General features: G+C 43.2%; 1 long non-coding RNA gene across 1 annotated transcript; it reads left to right on the top strand.

The window, feature by feature from the left end:
* The first annotated feature begins 5734 nt into the window (after positions 1–5734).
* Positions 5735–7364, top strand: LOC310870450. Its single transcript, XR_014570239.1, has 3 exons — positions 5735–5869; positions 6486–6680; positions 7249–7364. It is a non-coding gene; the product is annotated as an uncharacterized lncRNA (long non-coding RNA).
* Positions 7365–12981: the final 5617 nt, after the last annotated feature.

Below are 12981 nucleotides of genomic sequence, written 5' to 3'. Positions count from 1 at the left end.
TTTTTTGTATATATCCTCTCAAGCGGTACACTTTACTACTTATTTTGATGGAAATAAGCAAATTAGCACAACACCCCATAGCCCCATTCAATGCAATTCATTTAGGGCTTATGGTAGGGGAAATAGCCAATAAGGAGCTTTTGCACAAAATAACACCTGGACCTCTTTGATGGGGACGTAACAACTACAAAGAAAGGTAAGAAAGCCTTTTAGTATGGAATTCTCCTTTAAGTACAGTCTGACCCCATGGAACCAAATGGACCCTTACGGGTCTGTAACTCTGAGAGTGTAACACATGGAACCAAATGGACCCTTACAGGTCTGTAACTCTGAGAGTGTAACACATGGAACCAAATGGACCCTTACGGGTCTGTAACTCTGAGAGTGTAACACACGGAACCAAATGGACCCTTACGGGTCTGTAACTCTGAGAGTGTAACACATGGAACCAAATGGACCCTTACGGGTCTGTAACTCTGAGAGTGTAATTGGAACCAAATGGACCCTTATGGGTCTGTAACTCTGAGAGTGTAACACATGGAACCAAATGGACCCTTACAGGTCTGTAACTCTGAGAGTGTAACACATGGAACCAAATGGACCCTTACGGGTCTGTAACTCTGAGAGTGTAATTGGAACAAAATGGACCCTTACGGGTCTGTAACTCTGAGAGTGTAACACATGGAACAAAATGGACCCTTACAGGTCTGTAACTCTGAGAGTGTAACACATGGAACCAAATGGACCCTTACAGGTCTGTAACCAAATGGACCCTTAGGCCTGACTCACACGTGCACAACAGATTGATGTATAGCTGATGCATGAGACTTGTTTACTGATGCAAGCTCGCAATTCATTTCCAATGGGAGTCACATGGTTTGACACAACATTTGTGTTGTATGAGGGGGAGGGGGAGGGGGGGCAGTCGAAACACAGCCGAAAGCCGTACAACACAAATGTTGTGTCAAACCATGTGACTCCCATTGGAAATGCATTGGGGCAAGATGTAAACAAACCCTTTGTATATATACATCTAGCATGCATCAATGTTGTATGCTAGATGCGAAGGTGTGAGTCAGGCCTTAGAGTGCAAACCACCTACAAGTTTAGATGCAGAGCTTGCAGGTCAGCTGTTTTCAAGTATTTTTCACCGATAGTCTATGCAACATCGCCCCCCCCCCCCCCCATAGGATCTTTAATGAATTGCAGGTTGTTTAAGAACACTTCTTTGATTGATTGATTGATACTAACTAGACCTGTATGTGCCCGTTGCAGTCTGCCACCGGCCTACTTGGGAACGATGCAACGTGATGATATACATTGTCATAGCACCCGTTTTAACTGTTATGTCAGCCGGTGTCCCACATGGAGTTTTGTGTGTGTGTCTGTGTGTGAAGACTGCAAACTGAAAAGTGTACTTGGCAATCAATTCGTCCCACTGGCAGAGCCTGATTGGTTGAGGCTCAATTGGCTGAGGTAGAGGCTGGAAATTGCACAGTTGAAAGGAGTTGGCCTCATTAGGCCCACTGGCAGAGCCTGGCCAGAGCCTTTTGTGGTAGCTCTGGAGAACCGTGGGTCCGACCGACTCCCTGAGGGGGTGTGGAACGCGTGTGTCGAATGTGAAGTCGGTGGGGCGAACGGTTCTCGCGTTACGTGCATTACAACCGTACACACACGTACGCAGAGACGTGGCGATTTATAGTAGGATGGGACTTTATTGACTAACATCGTAAAAGTCTTTTAAATTATTAAATAAATGTAAATAATTTTAACATTTCTAATGAAAACTTCCAACACAAAATGAAAGCAATTCAGCTTGAAGTTTAATTCCTTCCCAATCCAAGCTAGCAGTATACTAAACACATTAGATCCCATTGTAACACATTATAAGTATTGTAAACATAATGACTGAAAAGAAAACAAACATCACTGACCATTGGCCTCCTTGGACTTTGAACCCATGAGTAGGACTTGCTTCTTGTCTGGTCATTTGTTTGTGAGAATGCTCCCTCCTAACCTGACTCTCTGCTGCCCCCATCTGGCGGAGTCAGGTTAGCTCCCTCCAGCCTTTTCAGGTGTTCCAGCTCAGGCAAACGAGCTGGAACTACTTAATACTTTGGCTATTAGGAAAGAAAAGCTGATGTACAATGTGACGCGTTATGAGCTTGTAGATCTACTATTTTCTGAAAATGTTAGTACAATACTCCAATTCACTAATGGTAATGTTTTGGTCTTCATAGATTTGCTGACTATATATTTTTTACAACACTGCAGGAGATGTGTTTGGGTGAGCGGTGAGTCTCTTACCACCGCGGCTCAGTGACGTCATGTTGTAGTTTTAGTAAAAACAGAGAGGTGTGTTTGGGTGAGCGGTGAGTCTCTTACCACCGCGGCTCAGTGACGTCATGTTGTAGTTTTAGTAAAAACAGAGAGATGTGTTTGGGGTGCTCGGTGAGTCTCTTACCACCGCGGCTCAGTGACGTCATGTTGTAGTTTTAGTAAAAAGAGAGAGGTGTGTTTGGGTGAGCGGTGAGTCTCTTACATAGACTGTAAAAAATATGGACAAAGCGTTCGCCGGGTCTAACATGGACGTAAAATGAAGCCTGTTATTCCTGCACTGTAAGTCGCCATCTTTCTAGATCCGTTTGGTACCAGCTGGCCATTGGCTGGCTCCGTTTTGGACCAGCTGGCCATTGGCTGCCCAGACAACGAGGCGGGACTTCCCCCCTTCTTCTCCGTTGGTTTTTATTTTGACTCGAGTGGGAGGGGAATCCCGATCATAGACTGTAACGGTAGCCACGCCCCTCAGAACATACGCGATGGTTTTTTTTCTTTATGGTCATTTTTTTAATTAATGGGACCATAATTTTCCAAAAAGAATATTATGACATTAGAAATGAGACTTTAAACTAGTGACTGGAAGAAGAAAGTATTCATGACCATGTTTATTAAGGTAATACAGTCTAGGTGAAGTTGGGCCAAAATACATGGGCCTCTATGGAGCTATGGGGCTTTTTGGGTCCAGTCCAGCGCCACAACAGGCCATTATTATGAACTACCGATTTCAAATGAGGCTTCACGAAATATCTGGCTGACTGCCCCCCTGGTCTCTTACCACCGCGGCTCAGTGACGTCATGTTGTAGTTTTAGTAAAAACAGAGAGGTGTGTTTGGGTGAGCGGTGAGTCTCTTACCACCGCGGCTCAGTGACGTCATGTTGTAGTTTTAGTAAAAACAGAGAGATGTGTTTGGGGTGCTCGGTGAGTCTCTTACCACCGCGGCTCAGTGACGTCATGTTGTAGTTTTAGTAAATAGAGAGAGGTGTGTTTGGGTGAGCGGTGAGTCTCTTACCACCGCGGCTCAGTGACGTCATGTTGTAGTTTTAGTAAAAAGAGAGAGGTGTGTTTGGGTGAGCGGTGATTCTCTTACCACCGCGGCTCAGTGACGTCATGTTGTAGTTTTAGTAAAAACAGAGAGGTGTGTTTGGGTGAGCGGTGAGTCTCTTACCACCGCGGCTCAGTGACGTCATGTTGTAGTTTTAGTAAAAACAGAGATGTGTTTGGGTGAGCGGTGAGTCTTACCACCTTGGCTCAGTGACGTCATGTTGTAGTTTTAGTAAAAAGAGAGAGGTGTGTTTGGGTGAGCGGTGAGTCTCTTACCACCGCGGCTCAGTGACGTCATGTTGTAGTTTTAGTAAAAACAGAGATGTGTTTGGGTGAGCGGTGAGTCTCTTACCACCGCGGCTCAGTGACGTCATGTTGTAGTTTCATGTTCTTGTGTTGTATTTCTGATGCGGATATAAATGTGTGTGTGTGTGTGTGTGTGTGTGTGTGTGTGTGTGTGTGTGTGTGTGTGTGTGTGTGTGTGTCCACAGGATGACGTTGGCCCTCCTGTGGTTTCTCGCCACATCTCTTCCTGGTGAGTATATTTATTATTAATACTTTCACTACTAACAGAGTACTTATTGTCGTGTCCATTTATGGATGTGCGAGATTTATTCTCAGAAATTGGAGTAAAATATATATAGGGTCAAATTGATTGATCAAAGTCTGGTTCTCTGCTGAAGCAACTGTGGAGAGCTGGAGGTCTCTGACCACATTCCAATGGATCCAATTAGCTCTTCGCTAAAGTCCCACCCAAGCCCGCTGTTGGCCAATACCACGTTAGCGACGGTTACTAAGGTAGGATCCTGGTCAAGCTGTCTTACCTGCGTTCACCAGTGCAATGGATGTTCAGATATCACTTTATCTAGACATTTGACAAGTGATTTCCCTCTGAAAAGGCTCGCTGGAACCCGACCTTACTGTGCAATTACTCCACTTTTCAATAACACTCAAACCACACTGAAGATGGATTATGTTCTTTTATATAGAAAATAATAATAACACACATTACACACTCATACACGTACACACATACACTAATCTAAACTTTGATATATGATCTAGACTAGGCCAGTCCGCACGATGCGTGATCCTCTACTAGCATTGGTTTGGTTGTACCAATTATCTCTCTCTCTCTCTCTCTCTCTCTCTCTCTCTCTCTCTCTCTCCCTCTCTCTGTCTCCAGAGAGAGTTTGTATGTTTGTATGCTTTGTATTAAATGTGTCTGCTAAATCCCTAAATTATATTTTAAAGTATTTCATAGGTCAACAATAGTATACACCCCCAACTGAACATGTTAACTCACACTGATGTACTGCTAGACAGGAACCATGTACTGTTACACTCAAACTCATTCATTTGATCATGTTTCTCTTCAGCTCTCCCAGCTAATCCAACAGTCCACACAATGGGTAAATAAAACAAGAACAGACAACTACGCAACATTGTAAGCTGATTTTTGTTTTCCTTATAATCAAAGTAATATTACCTTTTTACTGGATATTATATTGTCTGTACAGAGTCTGATGATGTCAGGTTGGTGGAAGGAACCAGTCTCTGTACTGGTACACTCGAAGTGAGACACCAGGCAGAGTGGAAACCAGCAGCTGATTTTACATCTAACTGGAACCTCCAGTCATCGTCTGTGGTCTGTCGACAGCTGGGCTGTAGCTCTGCTGTTAGCACAAAATGGAGCTCTGTTTCTACACGTCAACCTGTGTGGTGGATTACATCTTCCTGTGTTGGATCTGAATCTTCACTGAGGGAGTGTGTAACGATGCAGGCTGCTCATTCGGTGGAGAGACTGGAGGTGATCTGTTCAGGTATATATCTTTCTGTCTGTCTGTCTGTCTGTCTGTCTGTCTGTCTGTCTGTCTGTCTGTCTGTCTGTCTGTCTGTCTGTCTGTCTGTCTGTCTCTCTCTCTCATATGAAACATGATGTAACTCCAACGGTCCAACCTAACCCATATGAAGCCTGACAAGATTTAGTTTTTTCACTGTTTTCACTCAAACTAATTAATTTGATCGTGTTTATCTTCAGCTCTCCAAGTTAAACCAACACTCCACACAATAGATAAACAGACATGAACAAACAAATATACATTATTACACATTGTAATCTAACAGATGTTCTTCTAATTCAAGTAATATTACCTCTATACTGTTTATACTACTGTCTCTGTACAGAGTCTTATGTCAGGTTGGTGGAAGGAACCAGTCTCTGTACTGGTACACTCGAAGTGAGACACCAGGGAGAGTGGAAACCAGCGGCTGATTTTACATCTAACTGGAACCTCCAGTCATCGTCTGTGGTCTGTCGACAGCTGGGCTGTGGCTCTGCTGCTGACTACAAATGGAGCTCTGGTTCTACACGTCAACCTGTGTGGTGGATTACATCTTTCTGTGTTGGATCTGAATCTTCACTGAGGGAGTGTGTAACGATGCAGGCTGCTCATTCGGTGGAGAGACTGGAGGTGATCTGTTCAGGTAACAAAGAATAACTTCAACACCCCCAACCTGACAATCTACAGCTTTTAATCCAGAAATGGTCATGGGCCACATACTGTACATACTGTACATACGGTACAAAACTTGATGATGTCACCATGGGCCACACATACTGTACATACTGTACAAAACATGATGATGTCACCATGGGCCACACATACTGTACATACTGTACAAAACATGATGATGTCACCATGGGCCACACATACTGTACATACTGTACAAAACATGATGATGTCACCATGGGCCACACATACTGTACATACTGTACAAAACATGATGATGTCACCATGGGCCACACATACTGTACATACTGTACAAAACATGATGATGTCACCATGGTCCACATACTGTACATACTGTACAAAACATGATGATGTCACCATGGGCCACATAATGTACATACTGTACAAAACATGATGATGTCACCATGGGCCACACATACTGTACAAAACAAAAGTAAAATGAACAAACTGTACAAAACAGTAACTCTCATAAAGGGCATATTGCTGTCTAGAGGGCAGAAGGGCAGGTTATCTCTGGCGCCACCTAGTGTCTATCTGTGCTCATTGTGGACGGCTGCATCTCTCCACAGTGACACTGACAAAGCACTGCGGACCCCCAGAGGTCCTCCAGATGAACAGCATCATGAAAGATACGATACGAGACGCGTACGCGCCCGGAGAGAAGGTGTTGTATGAATGCATGGTGGGATACACCTGGACCAGAGGACCCCACAGTGTTACGTGTGTGGATGGACAATGGACACGTTTAACAATACAATGTGGAAGTAAGTGTACGTTTGTCAGTGTTGTTTGATTGAAGTGTGTGTGTGTGTGTGTGTGTGTGTGTGTGTGTGTGTGTGTGTGTGTGTGTGTGTGTGTGTGTGTGTGTGTGTGTGTGTGTGTGTGTGTGTGTGTGTGTGTGTGTGTGTGTGTGTCACCAGTCACAAGTCACAAGGAGGTCCTGATTCTGGAGGTGGGCTATGTCTTTGATTTGCACATGGACCAGGCATTCCAAGATAAACATTCTAAGTATCAACCATTAATTGGATTGTATAACAAACTTGGGGTATCGCTGTAGATTTGCCATACTGATATTCGGAAGCCTGGGCCGTGTGCATAAACTGACCATGAGTGGCCTAAGAATAGCTGGCATGACAAAAAGCAAAGCCAAACAACTTGCCAAATACTGAGCTCTGTTTGGGCTGTTATAGGCAGCTTGTCTGTGTGGAGGAGGAGGTGCCACATGTATCCTTAAGTGAACATGAACTGTCAACCCCGTTATATTTGTTTCCTTGTCAAATGTATTGTAATTTGTGGATTCAAATAAATACATTATGTCTCCATTTGACTCAGGAAAGTGCGGCAAGCGGATCGGCAATATGGTCACAATCAGCGGAGGCACTCTGTCCCGACCTGGAGACCATCCATGGCAGGTGTCTCTGCAGCGCAGACGCAGAACCTCATCGAATCTGTTCGGACACGTCTGTGGAGGCGTCCTCATCCATTCCTGTTGGGTCCTCACCGCTGCTCACTGCATGTAAGATGCTCTGAATGCTATGTGTGCTAACATGCTGCTATGAATGCTATGTGTGCTAACATGCTGCTCTAAATGCTATGTGTGCTAACATGCTGCTCTGAATGCTATTTGTGCTAACATGCTGCTCTGAATGCTATGTGTGCTAACATGCTGCTCTGAATTCTATGTGGGCTAACATGCTGCTCTGAATGCTATGTGTGCTAACATGCTGCTCTAAATGCTGTGTGCTAACATGCTGCTCTAAATGCTATGTGTGCTAACATGCTGCTATGAATGCTATGTGTGCTAACATGCTGCTCTGAATGCTATGTGTGCTAGCATGCTGCTCTGAATGCTATGTGTGCTAACATGCTGCTCTGAATGCTATATGTGCTAACATGCTACTCTGAATGCTATGTGTGCTAACATGCTGCTCTGAATGCTATGTGTGCTAACATGCTGCTCTGAATGCTATGTGTGCTAACATGCTGCTCTGAATGCTATGTGTGCTAGCATGCTGCTCTGAATGCTATGTGTGCTAACATGCTGCTCTGAATGCTATGTGTGCTAACATGCTACTCTGAATGCTATGTGTGCTAACATGCTGCTCTGAATGCTATGTGTGCTAACATGCTACTCTGAATGCTATGTGTGCTAACATGCTACTCTGAATGCTATGTGTGCTAACATGCTGCTCTGAATGCTATGTGTGCTAACATGCTGCTCTGAATGCTATGTGTGCTAACATGCTACTCTGAATGCTATGTGTGCTAACATGCTACTCTGAATGCTCTTGCAGGTAGTGGAAGCTGACCTAAAAATTTTAAAGAAGTGGTTTGATATAAATAAATTATCATTAAACATAAGCAAAACTAAATTTATTATTTTCGGCAATAAAAATATAAATTCATCAGTCAAACTAACCATAAATAACAATCAGATCGATCAAGTAACCCACATAAAATTCCTAGGAATCATGATTGACAGCAAACTCACCTGGAAACCTCACATAGACTACTTAAAAACTAAAATATCGAAAACAATAGCAATCCTATACAAAATGAAAGACATCATTAATACAAAATCACTCCAGACTTTATACAATTCCCTAATTCTACCATATCTAACCTACTGTGTCGAAGTCTGGGGAAACACATATAAAACTATACTACACCCCATTTTCATTCTACAAAAGAAAGCAATAAGAATTGTCAACCGGGCTGACTATTATGCGCCATCAAATCCACTATTTATTAAAAACCGCACATTGAAATTTGCAGATCTAGCCAACCTCAACACAGCAATAATAATGTACAAAGCATATAACAGGTCGCTTCCAGTCAGCATGCAGGAGCTATTCAAGCCTAGGGAAACCAGATACGAACTCAGGGGAATCGGAATTTTAAAAAAGACTACAATTTCACGGACCAACATCAAAGAGAGATGTTTATCTGCCATTGGGGTGAATCTATGGAATAATCTGGACACTGAACTAAAATTAAGCAATTCAATCATTAAATTCAAGAGAACATATAAAACAAAGGTAATCGAGGGCTATATGAAGTGTTAATTATATAATAACAGTAACTATACAGTATATATGTGTATCCCCGTACCTACCGTCATCTGTATAAAGGAATGTGAGTGTGTGTGCGAGGACATACACATCTCAAAATCAAACCAAAACAGTATTCATGTATATGAGGCAACCACTTCATATACATGTAAACACATATGTATGTAGGACCATATGTATATGTGTGTTTGTATCATAGGCAAATGTATGTACAGTATGTACAGTATGTATGTATGTATGTATGTATGTATGTATGTATGTAGCCTATGTATGTATGTATGTATGCTATGTAAGTTTATAAAAGAAGCAAGTGAATAATTATTATTACTAGTAACATCATCATCATTGTAACAATTCTCACTAAGTTGTAGAAAGTGATTTTTGACCAGCTTTTTTGATCAGATTTTTTTTTTGATTTTTTTTCTTTCAAAATGGTTGTTTAATACTTTCATTAGAAATGCAGCAATGTAGAAAACGGATTTCTCTATTTTTTTTTATTTTTTTTTCCTTATGAGATTACTGGAATCTCAAAAAGGTGGGCATAATAAGCTTCGGCTTCAGCCCTTTCCTTTTCGGTCAATTGTATCATCCTTGTATGTAATAATGTTGGATAAACCATGACCGAGACAAATAAACTATCTATCTATCTATCTATGTGTGCTAACATGCTACTCTGAATGCTATGTGTGCTAACATGCTGCTCTGAATGCTATGTGTGCTAACATGCTACTCTGAATGCTATGTGTGCTAACATGCTGCTCTGAATGCTATGTGTGCTAACATGCTGCTCTGAATGCTATTTGTGCTAACATGCTGCTATGAATGCTATGTGTGCTAACATGCTGCTCTGAATGCTATGTGTGCTAACATGCTGCTCTGAATGCTATTTGCACTAACATGCTGCTCTGACTGCTATGTGTGCTAACATGCTGCTCTGAATGCTATTTGTGCTAACATGCTGAGGTGTGAGATGTCATGCTGACCAGATTGTCCATTTCTGAGTTTTGACTCAACAATGAAACAATAATCTCTATGTTGAAACTATATACACTATAGCACTATAGGACATGGCATCTGTCTACATAACATTAACTATTTAAATGACATTGTAGCCTTTTCATAAGCCTGTAAGGTCGTCAAGGCTATAGGCCAAGTCCTACGGAGCTAAGATGGAGTCTGAAGAGGTTTTCAGACTATGGTCCAAAGATTGGGAGTGAGTCTTCAGTTCTGACTGCAATGGGAAGTTCATTCCATAGTTTAGATTGGGAGTGAGTCTGTAGTTCTGACTGTAATGGGAAGTTCATTCCATAGTTTAGATTGGGAGTGAGTCTGTAGTTCTGACTGTAATGGGCAGTTCATTCCAGTCTGGGAGCCAGAATAATGAATGAAACGTCTCTCATGTCTTAATGACTGACTGCAGTTTCTCCAGTAAGACTAACGACACCATGGACATGCGGGTGGTCTTGGGGGGTGTGGACAAAGGCATACATGAAGAGGAAGACCAGATCGTCGACGTGAACAGAGACTTCATTCATGTGGATTATTTGGAAAGAAAAACATCCAGCAATCCAAGTAATGACATTGGTGAGACCATTAATTTACTCTGTCTCTGATTGGTCCATTAATTTACTCTGTCTCTGATTGGTCCATTCATCTACTGTGTGTCTCTGATTGGACCATTCATCTACTGTATGTCTCTGATTGGACCATTCATCTACTGTATGTCACTCACACAGCATGCTTAAAGGTCTAAATGATGACATAATGTCAGTCAGAGATGCTAATGTTATGTAACTATTGTGTTTACTGTGTCTCAGCATTACTCCAGCTGGGCACCACCAACGGAGCATTCTGTGCCAATGAAACCAGATACGTTACAACTGCCTGTCTGCCAGACAAGATGTTCCGCGATGGAACGAAGTGTTGGATCTCTGGATGGGGCGAAACTAAAGATGGTACGTGTCCAACCATTTCACTACCATTAATCACACCTTAAAGATGGAGTGCCGTGTTTGTTTTCCACCCTAAAACATGATCATCAGGTCTTATTGTTATGTAACCCTTTCAAAAAAGTGTACAATATTTGTTCTAATGTTGTTTTTATGTGGACACGCCCACCAGTTAATTAAGTATGCCTGGTTTGCTTGGTGGGTGTCTGACAGTCTTCAGGCGTGCTGCATTTCCAAAGTAGAATGTATTTATTTATATTCACAGTGTAATCATGGCTTGCACGCCAAACGGGAGCTCCACCGCTGCCCACAATAACAGAGTAAATCTGACAGCTTACACTTCCTGTGTCCGCTCCATAACCAGTCGTGTCGCCTCCTAATGTGTCCGGCCGGGCACACACATTACAATAACACAGGGGTAAACCAACCAGTGTTCTTGTCCCTCAGATAAGTACCCATCCAAACTGTCAGAAGGACAGGTTTCCCTGATGTCTCAGGAGCGTTGCACGGAGTTTCATGGATCCCTGCTGGACGACACCATGATCTGTGGAGAAGACAAGAAGGGACTAGTCAGCACCTGTAGCGTAAGTGTGTGTGTGTGTGTGTGTGTGTGTGTGTGTGTGTGTGTGTGTGTGTGTGTGTTATTGATGCTTGTCAATATTCCCAGTAGAGATGAATACAACAATTGGGTCTGATCAAAAAAGGTTTCATTGAAGATAATACAAAAATGAGAATAAGCCAAAAAGATAAAGTAGATCAAGTCAAAATGATAAGTAGGTGACTCATGTGGCTGTGTGTCTTACAGGGTGACTCATATGGCTGTGTGTCTCACAGGGTGACTCATATGGCTGTGTGTCTTACAGGGTGACTATGGCTGTGTGTCTTACAGGGTGACTATGGCTGTGTGTCTCACAGGGTGACTCATATGGCTGTGTGTCTTACAGGGTGACTCATATGGCTGTGTGTCTTACAGGGTGACTATGGCTGTGTGTCTCACAGGGTGACTCATATGGCTGTGTGTCTTACAGGGTGACTATGGCTGTGTGTCTCACAGGGTGACTCATATGGCTGTGTGTCTTACAGGGTGACTCATATGGCTGTGTGTCTTACAGGGTGACTCATATGGCTGTGTGTCTTACAGGGTGACTCATATGGCTGTGTGTCTTACAGGGTGACTCATATGGCTGTGTGTCTTACAGGGTGACTCATATGGCTGTGTGTCTCACAGGGTGACTCATATGGCTGTGTGTCTTACAGGGTGACTCATATGGCTGTGTGTCTTACAGGGTGACTCATATGGCTGTGTGTCTTACAGGGTGACTATGGCTGTGTGTCTCACAGGGTGACTCATATGGCTGTGTGTCTTACAGGGTGACTATGGCTGTGTGTCTCACAGGGTGACTCATATGGCTGTGTGTCTTACAGGGTGACTATGGCTGTGTGTCTTACAGGGTGACTATGGCTGTGTGTCTTACAGGGTGACTATGGCTGTGTGTCTCACAGGGTGACTCATATGGCTGTGTGTCTTACAGGGTGACTCATATGGCTGTGTGTCTTACAGGGTGACTATGGCTGTGTGTCTCACAGGGTGACTCATATGGCTGTGTGTCTTACAGGGTGACTATGGCTGTGTGTCTCACAGGGTGACTCATATGGCTGTGTGTCTTACAGGGTGACTCATATGGCTGTGTGTCTTACAGGGTGACTCATATGGCTGTGTGTCTTACAGGGTGACTCATATGGCTGTGTGTCTTACAGGGTGACTCATATGGCTGTGTGTCTTACAGGGTGACTCATATGGCTGTGTGTCTCACAGGGTGACTCATATGGCTGTGTGTCTTACAGGGTGACTCATATGGCTGTGTGTCTTACAGGGTGACTCATATGGCTGTGTGTCTTACAGGGTGACTATGGCTGTGTGTCTCACAGGGTGACTCATATGGCTGTGTGTCTTACAGGGTGACTATGGCTGTGTGTCTCACAGGGTGACTCATATGGCTGTGTGTCTTACAGGGTGACTATGGCTGTGTGTCTTACAGGGTGAC

The sequence above is a fragment of the Protomyctophum parallelum genome (assembly GCF_964188405.1).
Source record: "Protomyctophum parallelum genome assembly, chromosome: 14".
NCBI classification, from domain to species: Eukaryota; Metazoa; Chordata; class Actinopteri; order Myctophiformes; family Myctophidae; genus Protomyctophum; species Protomyctophum parallelum.
The sequence above is the reverse complement of the archived record's forward strand: the minus strand, read 5'-3'. Positions and strand labels throughout refer to the sequence as shown.